The sequence below is a fragment of the Mustelus asterias genome, chromosome 27 (genome assembly GCF_964213995.1).
Source record: "Mustelus asterias chromosome 27, sMusAst1.hap1.1, whole genome shotgun sequence".
NCBI lineage: Eukaryota > Metazoa > Chordata > Chondrichthyes > Carcharhiniformes > Triakidae > Mustelus > Mustelus asterias.
Window position 1 is genome coordinate 27484012 of NC_135827.1, and position 25179 is coordinate 27509190.

The window sequence follows — 25179 nt, forward strand, 5'->3', positions numbered from 1 at the left end:
CCAACTCTAAATCCTTTAAATTGTCTACACTATATTCTGCACCCTCTCCTTTCCTTCTTCCCAATGTACTCTATGAACAGTATGTTTTGGCTGTTTAGCGCGCAAGAAACAATTCTTTCACTGTATCCCAATAAATGTGACAATAATAAATCAAATCAAATCCAATGAAAAATCAGCAAAATCTGATTCTGGGTAAGGCACTATTTGACCCATCAATGGACTATGGTGGCTCTTTACGTCCTATTTCTGGCACTTCGTGGTAGAAATATGGCGCTCTGGCACTTCTGGCACTTTGAGTTTGCATGTTCTCCCCGTGTCTGTGTGGGTTTCCTCCGGGTGCTCTGGTTTCCATCCCCAGTCCAAAGATGTGCGGGTTAGGTGCATTGGCCATGCTAAATTGTCCCTTAGTGTCTCAAGATGTGTAGCTTAGGTGGATTAGCCATGTGGGGTTACAGGGATAGGGCAGGATGGTGGCCTAGGTAAATAGTTAAAGTTTAAAGTTCATTTATTAGTGTCACCAGTAGGCTTACATTAACACAGCAATGAAGTTACTGTGAAAATCCCCTAGTCGCCACATTTTGGCGCCTGTTCGGGTACACCGAGGGAAAATTTAGCATGGCCAATGCACCTAACCAGCATGTTTTTCGGACTGTGGGAGAAAACCGGAGGACCCGGAGGAAACCCACGCACATGCGGGGAGAAGGTGCACAGACTCCGCCCAGACAGTGACCCAAGTCGGGAATCAAACTCGGGTACCTGACGCTGGGAGGCAATAGTGCTAACCACTGTGCCACGTAACATACTCTGTCAAAGTGTTGGTGCAGACCCGATGGGCCGAATGACCTCCTTCTGCATGGATTCAATGGCATTTTAATAAAATAGAGTAAAGAGAGTTTCTGAGGGGCAGAATGTATCTATGGGTTCAAGGTGAGGCAAATACCACCAATGTATCATTGGGCTGCTTCTCGAGATCTTCAACTATTCCCTCTCAGTCTCCATGTCTAGCCATTGTGGAACCCGAGAGAAATTAATCTCATAAAAATATCTTCAGACAACTTATTCAAATCAGCACCACATAATACACATGTCATTACATCAGAATATTATTCAATTATTTATCCAATGGGGAACACACAGGTAACTACTTAATATGAGAATCCTTATTATTTAACACAGATGTCTCCCTTTGATTTTCAAAAGCGTAAAATTTCTGACAAAAATGTTAATTTGACAAAACTACAGTCCAAAGAATAATGACGTGAGATGTGAATAATTATGATATGGTTTCTATTTCCTCCCCACAGTTTGTCAAGTTAAGCTATTAAGCTCATGTGATGGATTTTACTGTCAAGTTTCTGTCTTTGAGATGAACAGATCAGTCATATCAATTTTTATAATTTTTCAGATCTTACATTGGCTAAATTGGTCTCAACGCTACATTGAAATTCTTTTCATGGATCTTAGGCGTCACTGATGAAAATGATGGGAGGGATTTAGGCAAATAAGCAACTTGGGTAAAAGTACGCACTGAATTAATGTTAAATTGGACGAAGTTCTGGTATTGTAATCGTTTGGCTAATCATTGCACAGTGTCAGCTCAGTTCAGCTCTTTGGCTGATTTATACAATCCGCGGATTGTTTAAATGTCAGGGGGAGCCCCCTGATAAGAACATAGAAACATTGAAAATAGAAGCAGAAGTAGGCCATTCAGCCCTTCGAAACTGCTCCTCCATTCATTATGATTGTTGCTGATCATAAAATTCAATATCCTGATCCTTCCATATCCCTTGATCCCTTTAGCTCCAAAAGCTAATCTAATTTTTTCTTGAAAGAAAGGGCACGGTGGCACAGTGGTTAGCACTGCTGCCTCACAGCGCCAGGGACCCGGGTTCAATTCTGGCCTCGAGTGTCTGTTTGTGTGGAGTTTGCACATTCTCCCCATGTCTGCGTGGGTTTCCTCTGGGTGCTCCAGTTTCCTACCATACTCCAAAGATGTGCGGGTTAGGTTGATTGGCTATGCTAAATGCCCCTAGTGTCCCAAGACGTGTAGTTTAGGGGGATCAGCAAGGTAATACTTGGGGATAGGGCCTGGGTGGCATTGTTGTCGGTGTAGGCTCAAAGGGCCTAAAAGGTTTATCCCTTATCCTCAAACTACCCAATGGGTAGAGCGCCCTTTAAGGAAGGAACACCTGCTGCCTATCACAGGGTAAATTACTGGACTGGCTTAATGTAAGCCTTTCCCACCTCATAGAATATTAGAATCCCTACAGTACAGAAGGAGGCCATTTGGCCCATCGAGCCTGCACTGACAACAATCACACCCAGGCCTTATCCCTGTAACCCATGTATTTACCCTGCTAATTCCCATAAGGGCAATTTTTTAGTGTGGCCAATTCACCTAACCCACACATTTTTGGACTGTGGGAGGAAACCAGAGCACCTGGAGGAAACCCACACAGACACTGGAAGAATGAGCAAACTCCACGCAGTCACCCGAAGCCAGAATTGAACCCGGATTCCTGGCGCTGTGAGGCAGCAGTGCTAAACGCAGTGCCACCATGCCTCCTGTTAAATACTGGCAGTGGTCAGATGAGGATTAAGTGGGCATTAATTGCCCACTTAAGGGCTTCACTTTGCCCACTAGCATGTGGGGTGCCATATGCCATACCCTCGTCACTGGTGGAGGCAGGGCCAGGTAGGATGGTGTCAAGCAGTCTGTCTGCTGGATTTAACACACATCCCACCTTCAAAATCAGTTGATGGGGGCATGTTAAACTCAACCCCTTATCTGAGAGTTGGTAGATTATGGATTCAAGTCCCAATCTAGACCTTTACCGCACAATTGATGTTGGCACTTTAATATATTATTAAGGGAAAGCTAAATCGTCACCTTTTGAGTGAGATTTTAAATGAGGATATGGCTACTCATTGTGATGAATACAAATAAATTGCATTGTGCTGTCCAGAGAAGAGCAGAGAGTTCAACTGGTCATCTCTCTCATGTTCTTTCCTTAACACTCACCACCATAACCAGATTAAATCGTCATTAACTACTTCCTGTTTGTGAAATCATGCATAAATCTGCTGGAAAACATTAAGGTCATACAAGGTGCCATGTAAAAGCACGTTTTTATTGTACTGGACTTCAACACAACAGAATGACTACCTCAGATTACAGTAATTGATAGCCATTTATTGCAAAAAGCAAGTTGCTGGTTCATCCAATCATCTTTCTCATGTCCATGATATCACTTCCTGTGCTTAAATTGTGGGGCAAAAAATGGCCGTCTCTCTGTGCAAGTGTATGTAGTATTCCTGGAGTGAATTTCTGAGAAATGGTGAGTTTTCTTTTGAGAGAGAGAAAGAAAATTGTGTCAAAGATTGCAAACGTGGGTGCTACACAGAAACAAATGACAACAATAACACTTGCCCTCACTATATTTTGTGGAACTTGCACTCCAAGTTTCTCTAAAAGAATTGGAAGGTAAGTGTTATTTTGTGTTGGCATTTGTTATTTGGAGCTTATTCTGTGCGAATAAAACAAAATTGGTCAGCCATTATCCATTGCAAACCAGGCAGTTTTCTGTGAAGAAAAATATGCCTTAAATTGCTATTGGTGGTATTTTGTTTCCCCAGAGTTACAACTTCATAATGGCCCAGTAGTTACTAAGTTTCAAACAGAGGTTTTGTCTCCTGTTTGGGACTATCCCCAACTCACCAGCATTTATACTTTCTGTGGGAACAATCTTCTCCCCTGTCTCTGCTGTTGTTGGCTGCCGAAGTGATGCTCACATTGATTTTGATACTACTTCCATTTTTGTTTTAATCCCTTCTTCTGAAGGGCTCACCTCTCATTGGCATCCATCCATGAGGAGCCTCAAAAAGGTTTGTAATGTTGAACCCAACTCTTATTTTATGAACCACTTGGGCTACTTCAGATTAGAAAACTGACTGATGAGTTCTCACTTCTATTCAATTTTCCATAAATGGAAAGAGGAAGCCCCAAGACCTTTGCAGACAGTAGGATTCTTGCTTGAGGGCATAAATGTTTCCAGCGACCCACAAATCTGGTTGTAAGATGGTCTGGACTGCTCTCATCTTCAGCCTTCGTGCTTCCATCATGCACACAACGAAAGGCCCACCTTTCCTTTCAGAAGTGCAGGCTGTCTCTAAGAAGTGGCAACAACCATTGGGATCCATGAACTACATACAGTGGAGCCCCGTTGTAACGCGACAGTCGGGGTCCACAAAATGTCATCGCGAATGTTATCGGGGTCGCGCTAAATCACTAAACCGGAAATAGCAAAAAAAAGGTCCGTCGCTTCACCGCGTCATATCCGATTTCACGCTAAATCGGCGCGCGTTACAACGGGGCTCCACTGTATAAGCAATGCAATTGACATTGGCAGCTCATCACTGAAATTGAAATGAGTGGTTATTGTGCCCATCTCTTTAACATAGAAACATAGAAAGTAAGAGCAGGAGGAGGCCCTTCAAGCCTGTACCATCGTTCATTATGATCATGGCTGATCATCCAACTCAATAACCCTAAACACGGCTTCCCCATATCCTTTGATCCCCTTCATCTCAAGTGCTTTATCAAACTGCTTCTTGAAAACATAGAATCCCTACAGTGCCAAAAGAGGCCATTCGGCCCATTGGGTCTGCACCGACCACAATCCCACCCAGGCCCTATCCCCGCAATCCCTCATATTTACCCTGCTAGTCTGCCTGACACTTAAGGGGCAATTTAACATGGCCAATCCACCTAACCCACATATCCTTGGACTGTTGCAGGAAACCGGAGCACCCGGAGGAAACCCACACAGATTTGGGGCGAACGTGCAGACTCCACGCAGACAGTGACCCAAGATGGGAATTGAACCCGGGTCCCTGACACTGTGAGGCAGCAGTGCTAACCACTATGCTGCCCCAATGTTTTGGCCTCAACTACTTTTCTGAAGTAGAAAATTCCACAGATTGACAACTCTCTGTGTCAAGAAATGTCTCCTTATCTCTTTCCTAAACAGTCTACCCTGTATCCTCAGACTGTGTGACCCCTGGTTCTGGACACCCCCAAAAGGAACATCCTTCTTGCATCAACCCTCTCTAGCCCTGTTCGAATTTCATAGGTTTCTATGAGATCCCCCTCATTCTTTTGAACTCCAGCGAATACAATCTTAACCAACTAAATCTTTCCTCATACATCAGTCCTGCCATCCCAGGAATCAGTCTGGTAAACCTTCTCTGCACACTCTAGAGAAAGCATCCTTCCCCTTCCTCATAAGGAGACCAAAACTGCACACACTATTCCAGGTGTGGTCTAACTAAGGCTCTGTATAATTGCATCAAGACCTGCTCCTGACCTCAGTACAGGCATGGGGACTGGGGCCCGTGGCCCACCCCACACAGTATATACCCTCATGTGGGAAAGTTGGCCCCTGCAGGTTTTCATCCAGAACTAAACCAAATTTGATTGTCAGAGGAATATTGATGAATGAAATTAGCCCCTCACTGTTTTCCATAAACTTGTGCTTTAATCGTAGAATCCCTACAATGCAGAAAAGACCATTTGACACATCAAGTCTCCACCAACTCTCTGACTGAGTATCTTGCCCAAACCCTCTCCCCACCTTATCCCTGTAACCCAACACATTTATCATCTAACCTTCACCTTTTCGGACACTAAGGGGCAATTCCGCATGATCAATCCACCTAACTTGAGCATCTTTGGACTTGAATATTAAATCTATAAAGGTTAACCTCAGTAGCACCTTTTGGAGTAATGAATAAAACTTGAAATATAAACCAAAAGGCCTCATTTGCACAGGGCTAATAAATTTGACAGTGGATAAGACAATTGTCTTTTAATTACTCATCACTCATATTTTTGATTTGCTCAAATATCTACTTATTAGTTATATTGATATAATTTATAAGAGTGTAATGACAGTTGCATGGCATCTATCATAACCTTGGGGCGTTCCAACGTGCTTTATAGTCAATGCAGCCCCGATTGTAATGTAGGCAGACTTAGAGTCATAGAGGTTTGCAGCATGGAAACAGGCCCTTCGGCCCAACTTGTCCATGCCGCCCTTTCTTTTTTAAAACCCCTAAGCTAATCCCAATTGCCTGCATTTGGCCCATATCCCTCTATACCCATCGTACCCATGTAACTATCTAAATGCTTTTTAAAAGACAAAATTGTACCCGCCTCTACCACTACCTCTGGCAGCTTGTTCCAGACACTCACCAGCCTGTGTGAAAAAATTGCCGCTCTGGACACTTTTGTATCTCTCCCCTCTCACCTTAAACCTATGCCCTCTAGTTTTAGACTCCCCTAACTTTTGGGAAAATATATTGACTATCTAGCTGATCTGTGCCCCTCATTCTTTTATAGACCTCTATAAGATCACCCCTCAGCCTCCTACGCTCCAGAGAAAAAAGTCCCAGTGTATCCAGCCTCTCCTTATAACTCAATCCATCAAGTTCCGGTAGCATCCTAGTAAATCTTTTTTGCACTCTTTCTAGTTTAATAATATCCTTTCTATAATAGGGTGACCAGAATTGCGCACACTATTCCAAGTGTGGCCTTACCAATGTCTTGTACAACTTCAACAAGACGTCCCAACTCCTGTACTCAATGTTCTGACCAATGAAACCAAGCATGCCGAATGCCTTCTTCACCACTCTGTCCACCTGTGACTCCACTTTCAAGGAGCTATGAACATGTACCCCTAGATCTCTTTTATCTGTAACTCTCCCTAACGCCCTACCATTAACTGAGTAAGTCCTGCCCTGGTTCAATCTACCAAAATGCATCACCTCGGATTTGCCTAAATTAAACTCCATCTGCCAATCGTCAGCCTACTGGCCCAATTGATCAAGATCCCGTTGCAATTAGAGATAACTTTCTTCACTGTCCACAATGCCACAAATTTTAGTGTCATCTGCAAATTTACTAACCATGGTTCCTGTATTCTCATCCAAATCATTAACATAAATGACAAATAACAGTGGACCCAGCACTGATCCCTGAGGCACACCGCTGGTCACAGGCCTCCAGTTTGAAAAACAACTGTCAAGAAGCCAATTTTGTATCCAATTAGATACCTCACTCTGGATCCCGTGAGATTTAACCTTTTGCAACAGCCTACCATGCGGTACCTTGTCAAAGGCCTTGCTAAAGTCCATGTAGACAACATCAACTACACTGCCCTCATCTACTTTCTTGGTTATCCCTTCAAAAATCTCAATCAAATTTGTGAGACATGATTTTCCACTCACAAAGCCATGCTGACTGTCCCTAATCAGTCCTTGCGTCTCTAAATGCCTGTAGATCCTGTCTCTCAAAATACCTTCCAACAATTTACCCATCACAGATGTGAGGCTCACTGGCCTATAGTTCCCAGGCTTTTCCCTGCAGCCCTTTTTAAACAAAGGCACAACATTTGCCACTCTCCAATCTTCAGGCACCTCACCCGTGACTATCGAAGATTCAAATATCTCGGCTAGGGGACCTACAATTTCCTCCCTAGCCTCCCACAATGTCCTGGGATACACTTCATCAGGTCCCGGGGATTTATCTACCTTGATGCACTTTAAGACTTCCAGCACCACCACATCTGTAATATGTACACTCCTCAAGACATTACTATTTATTTCCCCAAGTTCCCTAACATCCATGCTCTTCTCAACAGTAAATACTGATGAGAAATATTCATTTAGGACCTCACCCATCTCTTGTGGATCCGCACATAGATGATCTTCTTAATCCTTAAGAGGCCCTACTCTCTCCCTTGTTACTCCTTTGCCCTTTATGTATTTGTAGAAGATCTTTGGATTCTCCTTTGCCTTATCTGCCAAAAAAATCTTGTGTCCCTTTTTGCCCTACTGATTTCTCTCTTAACTCTACTCCTACACCCCCTATACTCTTCAAGGGATTCACTTGATCCCAGCTGCCTATGCATGTCATGTGCCTCTTTCTTCTTCTTGACCAGGGCCTCAATATCCCGAGTCAACCAGGATTCTCTACTTCTGCCAGCCTTGCCCTTCACCCTAAGAGGAATGTGTTTACCCTGAACCCTGGTTAACATACTTTTGAAAGCGTGCCACTTACCAGACATCCCTTTGCCTTCCCACAGACTCCCCCAATTAACTTTTGAAAGTTCCTGCCTGATACCATCAAAATTGGCCTTGCCCCAATTTAGAATTTTAACTTTTGGGCCAGACCTATCATTCTCCATAGCTATCTTAAAACCAATAGAATTATGGTCACTGGTCCCAAAGTGATCCCTCACTACCACTTCTGTCACCTGCCCTTCCTTATTTCCCAAGAGGAGGTGAAGTTTTGCCCCCTCTCTAGTCGGGCCATCCACATACTGAATGAGAAATTCCTCCCGAATACACTCAGCAAATTTCTCTCCATCCATACTATGGCTGTCCCAGTCAGTGTTGGGAAAGTTAAAATCTCTGACTATTACCACCCTATTATTCTTAGAGCTATCTGTAAACTCCTTACATATTTGCTCCTCAATTTCCCGCCGACTATTTGGGGGCCTATAGTACAACCCTATCAAAGTGATTTCCCCCTTCTTATTTCTCAGTTCTACCCATATAGACTCAGTGACCGAACCTTCGAATATATCCCCTCTCAGTATGGCCATGATACTTTCCCTAATCAAAAGTGCAACTCCCCTTCCTCTCTTGCCTCCTGTTCTATCTTTTCTATCGCATCTGTACCCTGGAACATTGAGCTGCCAGTCCTGTCCCTCTCTTAGCCATGTTTCAGTAATTGCTATCATATCCCAATCCCATGTACCCATCCATGCCCTGAGTTCATCTGCCTTGCCTGTCAGGCCTCTTGCATTGAAATAAATGCAGTTTAATCTGGATTTCCCTTGCTCTCTGTCTTGCTTTTGCCTGATCTGTCTGGTACTAGGATTACTGACACTGCCTTTACTACTTAATGTGCTCTCTTTAACTTCTGTGCTGTCCTCACACTTCTCTTCTGTCTCCCTACTGCTTTGGATCCCACCCCCCTGCCAAACTAGTTTAAACCCTCCCAAGTGGCTCTAGCAAATCTCCCCACCAGAATGTTGGGACTTGCCTACTAGTCTGTACAAAACGAAGGTGAGATAAACAAACAGTGAAGGTTTTCCAGTGGTGCTGGTTGAGAGAGCATCCCTTGTTCTTCCTGGAATAATGCCTTGGAGCCTTTTATATCCACCAGACAGAGAATGCAGGGAGTGTGTTTAACATCTCTTGTGAAAGGCAGAACTCCAACTGTGCAGAATCTATTGGGTGTCAGCCTAGATTAAGACTTCATGGCTTTGGAGTGAGGCTTGACTTTCTGAAGCAAGAATGCGCCCTGCTGAGCCAAGGTTGTTGATATCTTTAGAGTTTAGTTGGTTCTGTGTTTGAAGTGACTTGAAAATTTTTTTTTACCTTTTATTCTTAAAGTCATCGTTTTACGATCGTAGATTTAAAATTTGTAGGATTTGAAGGCCCAGCCTCAGAATAAAGGGACGACCTTTTAGAACGGAGATGAGGAGGAATTTCTTCAGCCAAAGTGTGGTGAATCTAAGGAATCCATTGCCACAGAAAGCTGTGGTGGCTAGGTCACTGAGTGTATTTAAGACAGAGATAGGTAGGTTATTGATTGGTAAGGGGATCAAAGGTTGCGGGGAAAAGGCGGGAGCATGGGGTTGAGAAATTTATCAGCCATGATCGAATGGCAGAGCAGACTCGATGGGCCGAATGATCTAAATTCTGCTCCTATATCTTATGGTCTGTGGCAAAAAAGATATGATGTGGAGATGCTGGCGTTGGACTGGGGTAAACACAGTAAGAAGTTTAACAACACCAGGTTAAAGTCCAACAGGTTTATTTGGTAGCAAAAGCCACACAAGCTTTCGGAGCCCCAAGCCCCTTCTCCAGGTGAGTAAATTCACCTGAAGAAGGGGCTTGGGGCTCCGAAAGCTTGTGTGGCTTTTGCTACCAAATAAACCTGTTGGACTTTAACCTGGTGTTGTTAAACTGCAAAAAAGATATGCAACGTTTCATTTTATATTCTCATATTATAAAATGGTGTAAGTGGATAAAGTGACAGTTAACAACTTTTAGAAAGCTTGTGATTTGTAATGAAGATACCGCGTATATCATCAAAACTATAGGATTGTAAATCTGATCACCAGACCTCGGTTGTACGGAAGAATAATGCCAACTGTCATGATGATATACCAGGTTTGTTGTATTGAAAAAGCTTAACATTCCAACCACAAAGGTATAGTCAAATACCTCCTTGTACAACAATGCTCAAAACCTCCTTGCCCAGTCTTAAGAGTTAAAGTGAAATGATGTGCAAAGAAAAAACACAGGGAAAAGCAATGTTAAATGTCCTACGATTAAGTCCAATGTAATGTTGGAGATTTAATGCAAACGGGAGTTAGTCAAGGATGATTTGTTAAAAGCATCAGGTGCAAGCGCTATCTAATGAGCCACCCTCGTACCTGTGACCAAAAGGGCAGGCCAATCTAATCAATTTCATAAAAATAAATGAGCAACGTGTTCTAGGTTTTGTAATGGATTTGGGGAATAGAATGAAATCATGTCCCGCAGCTAAATTCAGCCCCAAAGCTCCTGCTGCTTTTGCACTCTGAGAATATAACATCCAATGATCAATTCAAGCTTTAATTTTATTTGAGGGGAGTCTGCCCCAAAGCATCAACTACCAGCTCCTTGCGTATGCTAATTAAATTACTTGTGCAATGGTGGAACAGATGCATTCCAAAACCAATTGGATGTGTTTTCAGTGGCCCCATGGTCTTGCTGATACTCGCTTGTAATTTCTGAATCATTCTGTATTGTAGATAACTCCCATTGAGGGAATGATAGGTGCTCGCTCTTATCAGAGCCAAGTGCCAAATTCAGGCCTTTCCAAATGTGCTTCCCCAGTAATATTCTCAGATTCTGCTTGTGTTTTGTTTGCTGGCTGCCATTTTGGGAAGACAATGTTTCTTCAACACTTATCTTTGTTGCCCAATTCAGTGATTGTATTCATAGAATCCCTACAGTGCACAAGCTGCCATTTGGCCCATCGATCCTGCACCAACTCTCTCTGAACAGAGTACCCAGGCCCTTTAACCCACCCAATCCCCATAACCCCACACATTTACCGTGGCTAATCAATCCAACCTACACATCTTGGAACACCAAGGGGTAATTTAGCATGGCCAATCCACCTAACCTGCACATCTTTGGACACTAAGGGACAATTTAGCATGGTTAATCCACCTAACCTACAAATCTTAGGACACTAAGGGACAATTTACCATGGCCAATCCAGCTTTGGACTGTGGGAGGAAACCGGAGCACCCGGAGGAAACCCACGTAGACACGGGGAGAACATGCAAACTCCGCACAGACAGTCACCCAAGGCCAGAATTGAACCCTGATCCCTGGTGCTCTGAGGCAGCAGTGCTTGCCACTGTGTTGCTCTACTTTTTAAAGAAAAAGGCTTAATCAGCTTTTGAGACTTCAAACATCATTATCTGTATGCTGTGCGAATGACTACAGCTAAACAGTATCAACTTGTTTGCTCAGCCAGTGTAAAGAATCAGGGCAGCATTGTTTGTTGAAAGTGTCACACATCACTCAGGGAAATACTGAAAAGTCCAAATGTTTTTCTGTGTACCCCAATCTTTTCAGTGTACCTCGGAGCTGATGTGATTCACTCCCTGTAATTAGATTCCAAGTGCTGCACGGAGAAGAGATAATAAAAAAGGTGCCCAGAGCCTCCAGTGGGTTAAGTCGTCAAACTCTCGAATGATGTGGCTATGTTGGAATCAGGGTTTTGTAACAAAGTGCCAGATATTTGGCATCAGCCTTTCTCACCTGCATTCTGATCAGGAATAATCTCTCGGGCATTATTTCTGGCCGTGTCTGCGAAAGGTATAACTCTCGGCAGGACGACACCGTGTCTTGTAATTCTCAATAATTTAATAACAGGTGACTTTCTGATTAAGATCAGCCATCGTTTCGACTCGTATTTTAAACCCTTCCACCTGCCAAAAAAAATCATCAGTCCTGACAAATGACTGTAAAATCTTTCAATGGGTTACTGCCACCGAGACTCTTGATTCCACTTATTAATGTTTAATGTCTTGCTTAATGGGAGTAAAAATATATTTTCCTTTTAAAATAATGGATAATGATAAAGTTGAAGATCAACTTTAATCTGACGCGCTGGTGTGAGGTAACACTATCTCATGTGCTTGAAGTGAAAAAATGTGCGGTAATGCAAGTAGCAATTAAGTTCTAAAATTGCAGTTTCACAATGGTAATATAAGGCTCTTGCTAATGTATTTTCATAATTGCTATCAGTTAGATAATTGCTATCAATTGACACTGGTTAAGATGAACTTGAATGCAGTGTTAGAATGCTCGAAATAATTCTTTTTAAAAAGATAAGCAATGAATGGTAGGATCCAGGTCACTCTCTGACAAACAAGGGCAGGACGTGGTGGTGTTTCACGTTGTCCAGCCACATCTGGCAGTGGGTGACTCTGGACCTACTTTTCACCATATCTTTTCAAGTTTGCTTTCCAATTGGATTTAGGGGAGTGAAGGTGAGCACCACATCATGAAACTGGCCAGAGTAAGAGAGATTAATGTTTCTTTATTGGAGACTAGGACATGAATAAATCATAAGCTTCAGAAAGGTGGTGGAAATGCAGGGCCAAAGCTTGGGTGGTTGGCATTTTGAAAGTACACTTGTAAATGGATTAGGGATTATTTTTTCCCAGTGGCGAATACAGAAGGAGGTAGAGGTGAGTGACACAAGGAAGGGATCAGGAATGGCCTTATCTGTGATTGGCTTAATGGGACTATTAAGGCCACATGAGATAACAAGGTGGCTGAGTATCTGTGGAGTGAGAAATAAAGAGCAGCGAATACTGAAGAAAGAGAACAAAAAGTTGAGATGGAGGGTGTAATGGGTGGCACAGTGGTTAGCACTATTACCTCACAGCTCCAGGGACCCTGGTTCGATTCTCAGCTTGGGCCACTGTCTGTGCAGAGTCGTCATGTTCTCCAATGTCTGAGTGGATTTCCTCTGGGTGCTCCGGTTTCCTCCCACAGTCCAAAAGACGTGCTGGTTAGGTGCATTGGCCATGCTAAATTTTTCCCTCTGTACCCAAACAGGCGTCGGAGTGTGACAGCTGAGGGATTTTCACAGTAACTTCATTGCAGTGTTAATGTAAGCCTACTTGTGACACTAATAAATAACTTAAAGCTTTTAAAACTTCTCCAGGGCTGAAAAGTCACCGGATGCAAAGGCTAAGGAAGGAAAACAGTGAAGATAATTTGGTGATTAAATTTTTTTTAATCGTACGTGATATTGGGCTGATAAATTCCTCTGTTGATGAGCTTATGCTTCCCTTGTACAAAAGAGACTTGGAACACAATTTCCCAGTGCTGCTCAGCCTTCCTCATTTACCCTGAATAATCACCCTGGCATAACTTTTTATTGCAACTTTTCTACCTGTACTCCAGGCAGGAGGAGAGAAGGGAAGATGACATAGAACTGTATATTAGAAATAAAGTTAACCAAATATAAATAAATGACAAAAAATTCTCTCAAAGTATATTCAGAAAAGCTGTTTTTAAAGTGCACATCTTATGAACCATTTCCTGTCCTTAACACTTATTTTCCCTGTCATGTACTTGTACATTTTGGCAATGGGCTTTATGACCCCACTGGACACTTCCATCTAATGTAGGGCATTGCTAGAGATTCTCAGAAGGTTAGCCAGAGATTAACTGCTTCCTTGTGCGTGATAATGAATTAGATGCTTGTTCCATGGTTTTTAATAAATTTTCATTGTCCCGAGTGTGCAGTTAGCCTCCTGAGCTGTGATATTTAAACAGAAGCTAAGCTTAGTAATAATCAGAGATGGCTTTTCAGGCAGCTATATTTACTTATAGTAGTTGTGGTGTAAAATTTTGAGTCAACACAAATAAATATGGTTTTGCAGATTTACCATTGCTTTTCGTTATGTTAACATTTACCATCATGGTAATGATTTTTTTACTTTTATTTTATTTTTTCGGTTGATATGGACAGCACAGTGGTTAGCACTGCTGCCTCACAGTGCCAGGGACCTGGGTTCGAATTCCGACTTGGGTGACTGTGTGGAGTTTGCATTGTCCTCGTGTCTGTGTGCGTTTCCTCCGGGTGCTCTGGTTTCCTCCCACAGTCCAAAAGATGTGCTGGTTAGATGCATTGGCCATACTAAATTCTCCCTCTGTACCTGAATAGGTGCCGGAGTGTGGCGGTCTGGGGATTTTCACAGTAACTTCATTTCAGTGTTAATGTAAACCTACTTGTGACACTAATAAATAAACTTAAAAAAAGGATCTTCGGGGTGGCACAGTGGTTCGCACTACTGCCTCACAGTGCCAGGGACCTGGATTTGAATCCTGACTTGGGTGATTGTCTGTGTGGAGTTTACACGTTCTCCCCATGTTGGCGTGGGTTTCCTCCAGGTGCTCAGGTTTCCTCGCACAGTCCAAAGAGTTAGGTGAGTTAGGTAGATTGACCATGATAAATTGTCCATTAGTGACAGGGGGATTAATAGGGTAAATATATGGGGTTACAGGGATAGGGCCTGGGTGGGAACATTGTCAGTGCAGGCTCGTGGGCCGAATGGCCTCCTTCTGCACTGTAGGGATTCTATGTTATTTCATGGTAAATAGTCTCCAACCTGAATGATTATGAAATCCACTTATGAAGTGAGTTTACCAGGTACAAAGGCCAAAATTTTCCCAGTCCCTTTGAGATGTGTTTTTGAGGTGGGACCAGGAGCAAAGTGAGGGATTAGCCCATCGGGTTGCCTGCCTACACATTCCTGCTGCCATCTTGCTGGTGGAGGGATCAGCACCAGCTACTCACCCAGCTACAGACAGTAACCAATGAGGACAATATTCACCCATTGTCTGGCGGGCTCCCCACCTTGCCTGAAGCTCAGCAATGCCTGGAGATGGCTTAATATCGACAGGCTTATGGGGGGCCACTGATGCATTCTGTGACTCACCCATCATAAGCTCTGGGGGTCAGAGTACTACAGCCACGGTCACAAATGGTTCGCTCTCCACAATAATGGCCTGGCAGCTGTGGCTATTGTTCCCTTTTAATTTTGTTCAACCGTTCAGAGAGCTTTTCTATTTTGAGGCACCCTCGCTCTCCCCAATCTGCATCAGCAGCCCTCATCTTTCACACTGGGGCTATTGGCTGTCAGCTTTGGGTCCCCTGACTGAACCTCCTGCCTTGGGAAGCCACTCTCTCTGTCCTGAATTGTCCAGTGAACAGGGAGGAGGAATGTTTATTGACAAGATGTGCCTCTGACCTGTATATGGCCAGGACCCAGAAAGAGTTCCAATACCAGAACTTCATCTTATCTTAGCTCTGCAAAGTGTCCTGAGGTCTGCCCATGGTGAATACTGGGTGGGTTGACATGGTAGGTGTACGGGGAAAAGGATTGTGGGTGGGGGTGGCATGGGTTGGCATTAAACTGACACAGGAGTTATCATAGGCCATTGGGGATAGATGCAGTGGCATAAATTGGATGAAGGGTATGAGTGTTTATGGGGTTGGTAGAAGGTCATAGGTTTGCATGGAAGGTGTGAGAGGCCATGAGGTTGGGTACAGGGGCATAGATTAATTTTAAGGGTATGATCGCATAAAGGGCATGAGGTGGCATGGATGGGGCACAGAGAATATGTAGGCGGAGTGAGGGAATGTGACAGGTGAAGGCTGGAGACATGTTTCATATTTTATTGTTTTTAAAATGTTGTGCAGTGTGTTGGAGTGTTGAGGCAGACTTTCTGCCCAGCCTGCCTCTGCAGCTGGCATCTTCCTCACTACTTCCGGGGTCACCCACCATGACCCCCAATATAACCCATGCACCAGGCTGAAACTCCAATGTCCAGGCAGCCATATTTAAAGGTTGGGTTCACTGAGTCAGGACTCTACAAACTTGACAGATGGATGACAATCCAAACCCATGACTTACCAGCCTTGCTGTTTAGCACCACAGGACCATAACGACGGTTCATATTTTTTGGCATTGTCTTGGCTCGCAATGTTCTCTGGAACTGAACAAGGAAGAACTCCAGCCTCAGGTGATGGGTTTTCTCTCCAGCTCCCATCAATGAGTTGATCCAATATGAACAATACTTGGCCCAAACGCTCAGGTATTGTATCACAGTCTCCAGTATCCCATTGCCAAGTTACATCTTGGAGTTCACTCAACCCAAAAAGAGAGGCTGAAACAAAATACTCTGGATACAAAGTCATCAAACTAAAACTTTGGCCGGAATCTTCCGACTGTTCACGCCAGCAGGATTCCCTGGTCCCACTGCAGTGAATGGAAATTTTGCTGAGTGCTACATTCTCCATCCTTGCAGCAGCAACGGGGCATGAATGCTCAGAAAGTTAGCTTTGTTTCTCCGTGCAGGTACTGCCTGACCTGCTGAGAATATTCCCAAATTTTTGTCTTTATTCAGAAAGGAAAACTGACAATCTTCCCCCTCCCTCCAGGAGGATAGTCACTATTTGCACAGAAGACAATGCTACTCTTGGCATTGGATACCAATACCCAAACTGAACCATTCATCATAAAGTGCATTATCCTCACTTGCTTGACTGCAACATGGTTCTGTACATTCCATTGAATGGTGGCTTTCACATCTGGCCATCTCGTATGGTTCAACAATAAGCACATGATGAGAGAAAGAAGAAGAACGATATCTTTGAATGTTTGCTTTTTCCACTTCTAACCTCTTGTTCAAAAAGTCCATGTTTAGTAGTTATGGGCATCAACCATTAATGGGCATAATGAGCAGAGGATTTGTGTGACGATAAGGTCAATTTGCTGAATGTAGTGGTGTCCTCCTAAGAAAAAGTTAAATGTAGAAACAGAGGAACTGGAAGCAGGAGTAGGCCATTCGGCCCGTCGAACTTGCTCTGCCATTCATTATGATCATGGCTGAACAGCAAATTCAATGTCCTGATTTCCACACCCCCCCCCCCCCCACCCCCCTTTCCACCTTTCGTCCCATATCCCTTTAGCCCCAAGATTTATATCTAATTTCTCCTTGAAATCACACAAGGCTTTAACTACTTTCTGTGGGAGTGAATTCCACACATTCACCACCCTCTGGGTCAAGAAATTTCTCCTCACCTCAGTCCTGAAAGGTTTTCCCCTTATCCTCAAATTATGATCCCCTAGTTTGGACTCCCCCCACCATCATTCAGAACATCCTTTCTGGATCTACCCTGTCTAATCCTGTTAGAATTTTACCAGAGTCTAAGAAATCCCCTCTCACTCTTCTAAACTCCAATGAATACAATTCTAACCAGCTTAGTCTCTCCTCGTACGGCAGACCTGCCATCCCAGGGATCAACCTGGTAATCCTTCTCTTCACTCCCTCTATAGCAAGAACAGCCTTCCTCAGAAAAGGACACCAAAAACCACGCACAATATTCCAGGTGTAGCCTCACTATTGCCCTATACAATTGCAGTAAAACATCCCTATAGATTAAGGCACATGAATGTTTTACCTGTTGATTAACCTGTGTTAAATAAGACCTGGTATTATAAATGTTTTTTGCTCTTGATATATCTTGGTTGACTAATGCTTATTTCAGTTAGATAGTAATGAAGTGCCCAATGATATGTTCAAGTCTCCCTTGATCATATAAGAATCATAGAATCCTATTGAGTCTGCACCGACCACAATTCTACCCGGGGCCTATCCCCATAACCCTATGCATTTTCCCTAGCTAGTCCCCCTGACACTAATGGCCAATCCACCAAACCCACACATTTTTGGCATGTGGGAGGAATGATGTGGAGATGCCGACGTTGGACTGGGGTAAACGCAGTAAGAAATTTAACAACACCAGGTTAAAGTCCAACAGGTTTATTTGGTAGCAAAAGCCACACAAGCTTTCGGAGCTCCAAGCCCCTTCTTCAGGTGAGAGTTCATCACCTGAAGAAGGGGCTTGGAGCTCCGAAAGCTTGTGTGGCTTTTGCTACCAAATAAACCTGTTGGACTTTAACCTGGTGTTGTTAAACTTCTTAATGTGGGAGGAAACCAGCGCACCTGGAGGAAACCCACACAGATATGGGGAGAATGTGCAAATTCCACGCAGTCAGTGTCCCAAGCTGGGAATCAAACCCAGGTCTCTGGCACTGTGAGGTGGCAGTGCTAGGCACTGTGAGGTGGCAGTGCTAGGCACTGTGAGGTGGCAGTGCTAACCGCTGTGAGCCAGCAGTCCTAGACACTGTGCCACCGTGGCGCCTCAAGCATTGTGAATTTATGATGGGGATTGAAGAAAATGAGCTGGAGCTTTCCAAATGTCTGCTGCGTTTCTCTCTCTCTCTTCCCCCCCACCCCCCCCCCCCCCCTCCCAAAAAGATTCCTGTTTAGGTGATGGTTAGTTCTTTACTTGAACCTGATGCAAGAGATGGATTGAGATTGCTTTCACTACCAGTGGATAAATTCCTTGCTGGAATTCCATAGTTATTAGATTTTGATCCACCTTGCTGCATGTTGTTAGGCTTATTTCCTTGTGCTATTATTTCCTCAGTCAGTTTCTACACCTTGGTTATCCAAATACTGAGCAGCAACAAGATAATCAACCTGTCTGTGCCTCCAACACAGTGTTTCCATGCATCTGAGTTGTTTAATTTTATAACTATTTCCGAGAATTGGTGTTTCTTATTTCATCGGTATTCCTTTCCGAGTTAATTTTCCTTTCACTCTCTCTCCCCCCACCCCATTCAATTCACATAGCAACACATCGCAGCAGGTTGCTTCTCTTGATTGCTACATTATTTAAACGTGGCTTTGTCCCAGACCAAGTCAGAATGCAGATGTCCTTCCCCCGCATCCCACTGCCCCCCCCACCCCCAACCCTCCCCACTTCGTATCCAATTTCAAATTTATTTGTGTGAACGAAATCAAATAGCATTTTGCACAAAATAAATTGGCAGTCCAACATGACTTCTCACTAATGTGTTTTTCATTTGCACTTATCACAGCTCTTGACTTCACATTTTTTCCCAGTATCATGCTCCTCTTCTAAACCCAACATCCAATTTATTTTGTCTCTGGCTTTTGTTAAGAGGTTTTGATTGTTGGAGCCACGTTTCCAAGTATATTGCCTCCTAAGTAATCTTCCCCAACAATGGTTAATAATAAATGTGAGCCAGCAGTGGATTATATAAGGCTATGTATGAGCTATCAGGAGAGGCTGGACAAACTAGGGCTGTTTTCTCTGGAGTGGCTGATAGAAATCTATAAAATTGAGAGGCATAGATAGGGTTGACAGTCAGAATCTTTTTCCCAGAGTTGAAATGTTTAATCCTAGGGGGCACACACTTAAGGTGAGAGGGGGGAATGTTCACAGGAGATGTGAGGAGCAAATCTTTTTTTTTTTAAGAGTGGTAGGTCTCTAGAACATGCTGCCAGGGGTGGTGGTGCAGGCAGATACGATGAGGGTTTTTAAATAAGTACATGAATGTGCAAGAAATAGAGGAATATGGACCAAGGGCAGGCAGAAGGGATTAGTTCAATTTTGTGTCCTGTTTGGCACAACATCGTGGGCCGAAAGGCCTGTTCCTGTGCTGTACTGTTTTATGTATATTGTTAAACGTAGTCCTTGTTGACAAGACATGTTACTTCAAAGCACACTTTTCCTCTGTTGCTGCGTCTTTTTATAATCGGAAGAGAAACTATCCTTTGTCTTGTAATGACCTCATCAATCACTCAATAATTACTATATTCGGGTAACAATTATCAGAATATATTAGAGTTTATAAAATATAAAAGAAGACTGATATGCTAGCTTACTTCAGACAGATATATCTAGATGAGTAAAGTTCTAAGGTAGTGCTCGACTTGGACCTGTGACAAGTTACTGCACTACTGTGCATTCGATGGATTAATCTGCATAAGCACAAATTACTCAGCAGCTGTTTGTCCATCTGTCACTTACAGTCAGAACCTTCTGGTTTTAACCCTTAGTTTGGGCTTTCTGGATACTCCAGTGCAGGACTTTAAGATTGTTGCTTTACTGGTGGTGCTGCCCTTCAGCTGAAAAATGAAACCATCTTTGTAGTCATTACAAGGATTGGTGACCACCAGTTAGTGCAACCAATGGTAAAGGTTTATTTACAAGCAGATAATCGCTAGAATTCTCTGGCCGTTCACGCCTTGCCAGCACTGCAAGCGAGGACGGAGAATTTGGCGCCAATCCAAACCTCCATTCACTGCAGCGGGACCAGTGAATCCCGCTGGCAGGAACGGCCGGAGAATTCTGGCCAATGTATACAATTTACTCCCACAATGTTAACACTACTGGCTCTAGGATTTGTTCAGGCCTGTGTTCATTCCCCATTGGGCCACAAGACCCTCCTGGTATTCACCCCTGAAAGTGGCCAGTTACTGCAATCTGCTTGATCCAATAGATCCCATGGTTTGCTTTGAAAGGAAAATAATTGTTCGGGTCTCTTGGGCAACGTTTCTCCCTCCAATAACCCAAATGGAAATAGATATCATCGTCTCGCCTCACTCACTTTGCATAGGTACTGGAGTAGTTAATTCTTGAGTCTACTGCACATTTAATTAAATCAGAGATTATCTTTACCTCAACTCCACTTACTTATCCATGAACCGCGGATGGAATTCTCCCATCCTGTGACTAAGTCCTGTGGTGGGGGCAAGAACGTGGTGGGTTTGCGCGTGAAGGCCGACGATAATACATGCCAAATCCTCTGGCCTCGACCTTACAAATTATGCACTTGGGTGTTTTGCGCCATATTCCGTGGTGGGCAGGTGTGATGGCGCATAGTCCGCCATCCTATCTGATACCATGTTGAAAAGATGTCCAACATCGCTGATCCACTCTTGAAGAAAGAAGGTGGACCTCCTGAAATTGAAGATTGATCTCCACGAACGCTCTTGAGACCAGAAGATGGACTTCCTGAGAAATAAGGTGGATCTCCCAAGAATGTTCTGAGGCTGGAGATGGACCCCCTCCAGGATACCGAATTTGGAAGGTCCACTTGCAGATGCTCTGTTGTTCCAGTATCCTGAACTCTGGAGGGACCCCTGGCATTGTTCAGGTGAATCCCGACATCTGCTGCCACGTTGTTCCAAACATGTTTTGCACCGGCATATTTTCCACTGGTTCCTTGGAGAATAGGGTGTGGGTGACTGAATTCATCCAACCACCATTGAACCCACCGGCATGGGCTTGGGAGAATTTCACCCATTTTGTATCTTCACTCAACAAAAAAACACATTGATACAAAAGCAATGCTGTGAGTGCTGCGAAGCTGGCATGAAGCTAACCAAAGAGTTCAAGTCATGTAGCATCGGGGCGCAAGAAACAGCTAATGGCTGCAATTCAGTGACTACGGTAGCCATGGGCATAATTCTTGCACTGGCTGCTAAACCTTGCGAGATGCCGAAAACACGATTCTCGACGGCGAGATTTTGGTTTGCGATTTTCCAGCCCACCCTCCCCTGCCTCCAATGACACTCTCAGGTTCCTGTCCGGGAAGGGCATGAGGCTGATTTTGCCTGCATTACTGTCTGCTGAGTACTTCCTGCATTCACTGCACTTGTCTTGCATTTTGCACCTGTGCCACATTTGCTGAGGCGCAAAAGTTGTTTAAAATACATTCTCCGCAAACTCATACCAGTATTGATGCTGCAAATGTACCACCCACACTCTCTGAGAGCTGCCGTGATGATCATCATGGACTCTGCATTTTTCAATCTAAAATTTGGGGGAAAAAAATGCTTCAAATACACAGCATATTTAGCTGATGAATTATAGGCCAGGAGCCTTCCCTGAAGGCCAATTTATATCTGCATGTACCTCATCCATTATAAGGAGATAGTCATTGACTTCAGCAAACGTAGTGGAGGACATTATCCTGTCTACATCAATGATGAAGAAGTGGAAATGGTTGAGAGCTTCAAGTTTCTAGCTGTCCAGATCACCAACAGTCTGTCCTGGTCCCTCCACACCGACACTATAGTTAAGAAAGCCCATCAACCCCTCTACTTTCTCAGAAGGCTAAGGAAATTCAACATGTCCACTACGACTCTCACCAATTTTTACAGATGCACCATAGAAAACATCTGGAAAGGATGCATCACAGTTTGGTATGGCTCCTGCTCCGACCAAGATCCCAAGGAGCTACAAAGGGTTATGAACATTGCCCAGTCCATGACCCAAACCAGCCTCCCATCCATTGACTCCATCTACACTTCCTAGGGAAAGCAGCCAACATAATTAAGGACCCCACAGGCCCCAGATGTAACCTCTTCCACCTTCTTCCATCAGGAAAAAGATATAAAAGTCTGAAAACATGGACCAACTGACTCAACAGCTTCTTCCCTGCTGCCATCAGGCTTTTGAATGGCCCTATCATATATTAAGCTGATCTTTCTCTTCACCCTATCAGTAACTGCAACATTATATTGTGCACTAAGATAAAAGCAAGATACTGCGGATGCTGGGATCTGAAACAAAAACAGAAAATGCTGGAAAATCTCAGTGGGTTTGACAGCATCTGTGGAGAGAGATTAGAGCCAATGTTTTGAGACTAGATGACCCATCATCCAAGTACATTGAGCAAACATGATGTGCAATACCGCTCTTTCTATCAGAACAACTATTCTACGCAGCATCCTGTAATTGGATCCATGTTCATCTTCTCATTTCCCCTATCTTTTGTCTTAAAAGCAATGAATGATACAAGCACTTTTAAGTCGTTGTCAGCGTGGAGGATAAATATTTATTTGCCTAATGTATCATGTTTCATATAAAAGAGCCAATTTGTCATTTTAAGCAATATGTAAGTTTGATTATATGCAACTTGTATCACTTTGTGTCACTTTGAGTATTGAGAAAATAAAAATTCGGTTTTGGTGAATTAGCAGCAGTTTAAATGTCAATGTCTGGTATATTATGACTTGATTTGATCATTTGACTTTATTTCTGAAAGGTTGGATGGTATTGACATTACTTAAAACTAGACCTGATTGCTTAGCTCAGATCATTACTGTTCCTATCAATAGGCTGAAGATTCTGATAGTCATTTGTGCAAATGCAGCGTGGTGTGAGAAGATTAAGTGCTTGAAAAGTTTCAGTTGAGCATCTTGTGTACTACTTATAAAATGAAGTTCTTCGCCATGATTTTTTTTTTGTTTTATCACAGTGCATTTTTCAAAAGTCCATTGCAACTATAAAGCAATATATGGAGCCAGAGCAATATATGACTTCAAATTGTTTAGATGAAAATCGAATTGATCATGTAACCCCAGAGTCCGTCTTCTGCGGGTGTTCTTTTATACTGCTATCTGAATTGTCTCTAGTAATCCATTTTATTCCAATCCATCTTGGACTGCAATTTAAAAAATGTTCATGATGGATCCTGAAATGTCATAAAAGAAAAATGTGATACTTTGACAGGCTCCTATATTAGTTCCTAATGCAGTGATCTACGCCAAAGAAAGATATCGTTTGAAGTGTGACTCAGTAGGATGTATCTGTTTTGATATGGAAAGGAATAATTATTTCAAGGTCGTATATGATACTAAAGACTGCACAGCAGCCATCAAATGCAATTCCATGGTTTGGCGGTGGCACAGTGGTTAGCACTGCTGCCTCACAGCGTCAGGGACCCAGGTTCGATTCCTGGTTTGGGTAACTGTCTGTGAGGAGTCTGCACATTCTCCCCGTGTCTGTGTGGGTTTTCTCTGGGTGCTCCGGTTTCCTCCCACCGTCCAAAGATGTGCTGGTTAGGTGCATTGGCCATGTTAAATTCTCCCTCCAGTGTACCTGAACAGGCGCTAGATTGTGGTGACTAGGGGATTTTCACATTAACTTCATCGCAGTGTTAATGTAAACCTACTTGTGACATGAATAAATAAATTTTGAAACGAGTATAAAACTTAATTGTTGCCCGGACAATGAACTTCAAATTACATATTCTCTATGGTTTGTTTAAGGGCTTTTGGTGTCAGCTGTGTCTCTCAAGTGTCAGTACGCTCTCCTACTTTTCTTATATCCACAGCATTTTATTGTAATTGGTGATGCCTTGACCACTTTTACTCTGGCTCCCTTCTGTCCATTCCTAAATCAAACATCACTTATTTCCAGTTCCAAACTTATCTTCCCACTGCCGGATTTCCTGGCCCTTCCCACGGCCGGATCATCCGGTCCCAATGAAGGCAAATCCCTGCCATGGGAAACCCATGGTCAAGGGTTCGAACAACGGGAAACCTCGTTGACAGTGGTTGGACTGGAAGATCCTGCTGCCGACCAATGGTGGTCCACCTGTGCCACGTATTGGAGTTGGGGGGACACCCGCCTCTATCCTAACCTGATCTGATACACGCATGCTCAGGTAATCCTCGGGCTGTGCTGCTGCTGATGTTTTGAAAGTCTAGTCACAATGGTTCTCCCTCCAATGTCTCCTTTTCTGAACTACACCCAGTATCATCTCATATGCTTTGTGATGATCCTACACATTTAAGGAGTGTACAAGCAGGCAGTCTGAATTTTGATTTGATTTATTATTGTCACATATATTAACATAGTGAAAAGTATTGTTTCTTGCATGTCATACAGACAAAGCATACCATTTGTAGAGAAGGAAACGAGAGAGTGCAGAATGTAGTGTTACAGTCATAGCTAGGGTGTAGAGAAAGATCAACTTAATGCAAGATAAGTCCATTCAAAAGTCTGACAGGGAAGAAGCTGTCCTTGAGTCGGTTGGTACATGACCTCAGACATTTTGTATCTTTTTCCTGATGGAAGAAAGTGGAAGAGAGAATGTCTGGGGTGCGTGAGGTCCTTAATTATGCTGGCTGCTTTGCCGAGGCAGCGGGAAGTGTAGACAGAGTCAATGGATGAAATGAGCAGCAGCTCTTTCTTTCTCCCACTCTCTCTCTCTCTGGAGTTTTGTAGTTTGAAGACAAGTGTTTCTCTGGAGGCTGCTGTCAAAGAGTCAGAAGACAGGCGTCTCTCTATATCTCTGTCCAGAAGTGTTAAAATGCTTGATGACTGGCAACTCGTGTAAGCCTATGTTT